Source organism: Cynoglossus semilaevis, chromosome 18 (genome assembly GCF_000523025.1).
Source record: "Cynoglossus semilaevis isolate Cse_v1.0 chromosome 18, Cse_v1.0, whole genome shotgun sequence".
NCBI classification, from domain to species: Eukaryota; Metazoa; Chordata; class Actinopteri; order Pleuronectiformes; family Cynoglossidae; genus Cynoglossus; species Cynoglossus semilaevis.
In genome coordinates this window covers 4,782,198-4,788,197 of record NC_024324.1, presented here as the reverse complement: position 1 = coordinate 4,788,197, position 6,000 = coordinate 4,782,198, and the positions used below count along the sequence as shown (strand labels likewise).

Genomic DNA, 6,000 nt, shown 5'->3' with positions numbered 1-6,000 from the left:
TCATCTCAGTAAAAAGGGCAGCCTCTGTTTGTTCCCTTTATTATAAATACAGGTCACTTTCAAATCCAGTTTTGGCCAACAGCGTTGAACTGTAATTGGCTGACACTTGTTTTAGAATGACATAATCACATTTGCGTGACCTTTATTCTGTCTGTTGCGCTCCTGTCCTTTTTAACCAAATTCTCTAATTTTTCCCGCATTGCTACCTTTGTGCAAGCACCTCCCTCCTCCTGCCCTACTTTTCCTGCCTCCTTCCTCTCCCTCTTTCATGAAAAACACCAGCATCACACCTCCATCCCACCCCCACTTTGTTCAATTTCTTCCCACTGCTTCGATATCTCCTTTTCCTGTCCCTCATTCACTCGCACTGCCCTTTGCTCCATCCTTCCTCTCCTTCAACCTTGGCTCCCTCCATCATTCCCTCCCCAGCTGCTCTTTTTGTGTCCCTCCTACAGTTTTGGATCTCTCCACCTAATTATTCTTCATCTTCTCCCTGCCCTTGGAATTCCACCAGACTATCTATCTTTTCCCTATTTATCCATACTCTTTCCAGTCACCGGTACGAGAGCATCATCTGTCTCCTGTCTCTTTTCCACACCTTTAAAATCTGAAAAGTAAAACCTTGAATTATCACACCCATCTCCATTCTCTGCTTCTTCTGCATCTGAAAAAAAAAATCAAATCAATTAAAACAATCTAAGCTTGTTCCTCCCTGCCTCAGTCTCATCATCATCTCCCACTTCTCCACAGTATCTAACTCTCCATTCTATATTTCCTTCGGCTAATTGCTGCGGTGTAGAAGCCCATAGATCATCCCCCCTTCATGCTCACAATGCTGCATGACAGCTACTGGAGAAACCCCACAGGGACACAGGGAAGGGAGAGATGAGGGAGGACGGAGACAAAGGAAATGAGGGGGAGGGCAAAAGTGAAAAGCGGGAAGATAGAGAAGATAGAGGGCGGGCCAGTGCGAATGTCCTTCTTATGCAATAAAAGTCTTTGGATGGGTGTGCGTAATTGACGTTAAAAAAAAACTAAAAAAAGCTTGTAAAGCATTTTTAAAAGCTACTTTCAAACACATCCATAATTATCCAAAGCCCACAGTAAGGAAGTTATTTCCACCTCTCAACAGAGCATTTCACTGATGAGCGACCCAATGGCACCCTGCAAATTGTTTGCACGAGAAACAAAGGCAGAGAGAAATAAAGAAGCGTTAGCACTAACTGTTGTTATAATTATCTCCACTGATAGGCTGTTAGCACATAAAAGACATGGATTATTCTTTTGTTGAGCAAAACTAAAAGTAGTTTAGCTAAGTGTAGAGAGTGAGTTTGGCCTGTGAAAGAGGTCAGCACATTAATTGAAATTAAAACAAGGTTTAGTTTTTCAAGGTCCACAGAGGCCTTTCATCACTCACTACTACGGAATTGTAATGTTAAGTCGTGTGCTGGTCGTCCCTTGTTCTATCGCGGTTTGGGTGTCACTGAACATCGCAGGTTTTTAATTTTTTAAATGTGGTCTTGCATTGCAGATTTTTTGCTTCATGCATTTTCATTATTTTCGTGATCAAACAAGCATTTTCAAGCATAAGAAAAAAACTGTAAAAAAATAGAAAAGAAATGTGTTAAAATACATTTTGTAACACATACATACAAGGTATTGCAAGAAATAATCTGTACGTATGGGTTAACTAGATGTGCAAAAGTTTTTTGCCATATTTCACGCCCTACGATGCCTCCTAAAAGGTTTGTATAAAATGTCAAAACCATAATAAATTTGCAACAAACATTTGTTTGAATGAGAAAAAATAAAATGACACAAAGTCAAAATCAAGGGTCTCACATTACATTTAAACGCCATTTATGGCTGAGGTCAGCTGTAATTACCCAAGCTGTCCTTTTATAGATTGTAAAGATGATTCAGAGCGATGTTTGTGCCATTAAAACTGCAGTGCTCCACAGTCCCCTACTTAGTTTTTGCTAGATGAAAACTAAAGCATAAATCAGACAAGTCTTTCACGCTGACAGACTTGTTAAAAGGTCAGAGAACTGATCCCTGTCCAGCACTTCTCCAATGTTTGTGAGAGGGAATATGATTAATTATTATAAAGTTTAGTTAAACTTTGGATTTTTTACAAAGTTATTTGCATTTCAGATGTCTAAGATGCTAAGGACACTTGGGAGAGGCTGCCGTCGTAAACATAACTTGCAGAGAAACAAGTACGAGGTTCTCATCGATTCTTTGGTGAGTGATGTTTTTATTTTATTTTTCTCTCTCCCTTTTTCTCTGTATATATATATATATATATAGATATGTGTATACACACACACACACATATATATATATATAGATATATGTATACACACACACACATATATATATATATAGTTATATGTATATATAGTTATATATATACATATCAGTCCGACTGCTGTTACAGTGCTCTGCTCTGCTTTGATTAATTACTGGTCCAACGACTTGTATTCAGCTGGGAATTGTTTTAAAAACTGCACTGGGAATTAAAGCAGAATTCCAAAGGTGAAATTATGTATTTCAGTTTTAGAGACTGAAAATTCTGGCTAAAGCTCTGGGCACTCCTGACTGACACGGCCATCAACTCCAGTTGAATGAGTTCTGATCCACTTCCACTTTGAGTTTCATCAAATAAGTGAATGTAGCGCAACAAAATCCTTCAGTGTCTGTGAATGAACCCACAGTGGGCTTTGAATTACACTAGAACAGCACACCACCTCCTACTACAACATGCAGCAGATCCAACAGCACACCTTGACTTTTAATGATATTTTGATACATTGTTGGAGGAGAATCGCTGACACGGGTTCTCCTGAAAAGATGTCACAGCCTACTTTCGCAACAGGTGTGTGCTGAGAATACTATAGGTGGGTCAGAGAGAGAGGGGAGAGGGGGAGAGGAAGAGCAGCACCACCTACATCAGCAGGTGGATCCCTTCAGTACACTCGTCTAAACATTAGAAACCCCAGGGAAAGCTGATGGTATATGTTCATTGAGGTTGTATACGTAACATGTACACGCAGTACTTTGTCCCAGTTTGAGCCAGACTCATAAGTGCACTGTGTGTGCATTCGAATGCTCCTCGACAGCCCAGTGCCACCACTGAGAGCAACCCCACTGCTATTTCTGGCACAACTTTCACAATAGGTGAAAAAGCGCGAGGAAAGCAGATGAGACACACGGAGAGGAAAAAGGAGAGAGAGAAACAGCATGCGGAGAAAAAGATGGATGACGATGTGGGTGAGAATGTGAGAGATGAGGACAGGTAAGGGGAAGAGAAGGGGGAATTTAGAAATACCCGGAGGCAGACGGATGGGGGGGTGGAAGTGACCGAGGGTGAGAAGGTGATGCGAGAAGTCAAAAGTGAACGAGATGAAACTTTAAGAAGTGGGCTGATGAAAGATGGAAGTGGGATGTGGAGGATAGAGTGGGTTTCTATGTGAGGGGATGGATGGAGAGACTTCTTATGTTGTGCCTAAATCAGTGCAGACCTCTAAGTAACTGCTTTAGAGTCATCACAAAACAACAATAAAGTCACAGCAGACAGAGTTTCCATAGAAACCACAGATACACACCATGGTAACCGAGGCTACAACTGCACTGGATGCTTTTGTAATCGGTTCTTGAGCCAGTCAACACATAGGATGATGAGATTTGTGTCAAAATGATTTGTTGACAGATTAGGTCATGTATCACTTATGTGATTAGTTTGTCATTACTCGGGAGCAGCCGTTTAACATGTGCACACTCACACAGCCCAGTTCCGCTGGTGGGAATCCTCTTATGTCACGTAGCTGAAGACAGAAAATCATTAGACAAATCTACAGCCATTATCACTTCTGTGGCTCTTTATCAAACAGTCCCTCAGGCTCACAGTGACGGAGACATTACACCAGTCATTACATTCCTGTAATTTCCCAGCCTTCCTCTCTCCGTGCTTCCATCTCTCTCCCTCTCTCTTTCCTTCTGCTTTTTTCACCCTCCACTCTAAGGCTCCTTCTCCACCAGCACCACATTTCAGTCAAACCTCACATTTTGAGAAATTAATTGAGCCTAAAAATGCCCAACTTGGCCAGGACCGCTGTTGGTGAAACCCCGTTTGTCGATCGTTTTGGACAGTCCATTACAGATGGTGATTAGGAGAGGAATCTCGCTCATTAGGCGGGTTAACAGGGCAGAACATCCACTGTGACGGGGAAAGTTTGGCAGAACAGATGAAGCTTCTGCCTTCTTTAAATACACAGTCATAATTAAGGTCCGGTAGCCGAACTATGCACAGTTTTCCTGCCCTCTCTGACATAGATGCCTGCATCCTCTTAACTGCCTGCTTTGTCACAGCCTTGTTTAAAGCAGTGGATGCAATTAATTACAAAGTCTCATTTAATATTCCCAACACAAGGCTGATGCCTTCAGCTGACTGTTTCAAAGAAGTGAGGTAGAAGGACACTCATTAGTCTCCTTCTGACAGGAAACACATGGAACAGCTAATCTGAGTAATGTGGGATTCTTTATTTGAATGCATCAACAAGCTTTGAACAAAGGAAACAGAGATGTTGACAAAGTGTTGAAGTAGCACACGTTGTTGCTAAGATTTGGTGCAAAAATTAAATACTGGGATCTAAATAATTAAAAGCTGGATTTGAATTATTGTAACTAGTGACAAAATATTAACTCGATTTAAAGTTCCTGAATGAAATCCAAATTAAATCAAACAATACAAATGCAAATGTTGGATGGTTGGAACTGTTAGCTGGGTGACCAAACATAAAGTCTGCTATCTTCTATCAACACTCACCAATCTTTCCTGTGCTCTGATGTCACTCAGTGCTCCCTTTGAACCGTCTTTACCGCTGGCAAACAAACATTACAAGCAGGTAGAGTATATTCAACCACACATGTAGCTCTACCAAGGGGTGGCTTCAGAAAATGCTATGTTTGTTTGTAGCTTTCATCATTGTGATCCCTGGGGCAGCTCTGTGTTCAGTGTTCCATTTTTTCCCTATACAATGAACAGGCAATAATAAAGTGGTGGTCTTTTTCTTGCTCTTTTATATACAGTACGAACAATACATTGTAGAGGTGTAGAGGGAAGTTGATTGATTTTTTTTGGGTAAAGTAAATAAAATATCAGAGAAGTCTATGGCCCACTCAAACATTCTCTCCTCCATATTGCTGATCTTCCACTTCTATGACCTGTGCCCTCAGACTGTGGTACGTCTGGTTAAACATTAAATAAAGGAATACTCAGTTTAAGACGTCTTTAACCTACAGCGTTTTTTTTACATCGCCGTCTCCCATGAATTTATTAAGAGAGTCTTGTTCCATCATTGTGACGTACGGCGTTAGAAATACATTTGGCACGGGGACTAGTTAGCCAGAGCAGCGGACAAATACGTTGTCACCCAAACACGGTTTGTTTACAATCACTGGTTGTACGGTTGTGCATTGGATTGTGTAACATTTGCTCTCTTTTGTTTGAGTTGTTTTTTAGGAAAGTTTTGCCCTTAATTTTGTCTCCCAGGCGTAAATCAGACTCTTATAGTTATCATGATACCACTGTGTTAGCGTAGGTGAGTGACATAGGCACTTATGTGAGTTATGACTTACTCAGGTGTAAGTCGAGGACCCCCTGCCTCGGTCGCAGTCATAACACTAGCAAACTGCATCTGCTCAGTGTTCCCTCAAATAAATCTGCCTCACCATTAAGTGGGCTTTGGAGACATTTGTACCAGCAGTGCCCGTCTGCTGCCAGTGTGTGTGAGCCCCTCTGCACCCTGCAGCTCTACTGTCAATGATGATTGATTCCTCAGTCAGTCTCATAACTGCTCTGATTATTTCTTTGGAAGTCTTCCTCTATCCCAAGACATGATCAGACCTGCTGTTGAAGGAGTTAAGTTAATTATGTCGACCACATCTATAGATGACAGGGATCAGTGAAGCGGGGCAGATAGTTTTTCAGGTTTTCTT

General features: G+C 41.4%; 1 protein-coding gene across 4 annotated transcripts in view; it reads left to right on the top strand.

Annotated features, from left to right (window-relative positions):
* The window catches only part of satb1a (SATB homeobox 1a), a 47,085-nt gene that overhangs the window by 17,316 nt on the left and 23,769 nt on the right, over positions 1 to 6,000 (top strand). For all 4 annotated transcript variants that reach the window (XM_017041280.2, XM_017041279.2, XM_017041282.2 and 1 more), the window contains exon 5: positions 2,155 to 2,244. The gene's annotated coding sequence lies outside the window, so the exon portion shown is untranslated. The remainder of the gene's footprint in view (positions 1 to 2,154; positions 2,245 to 6,000) is intronic.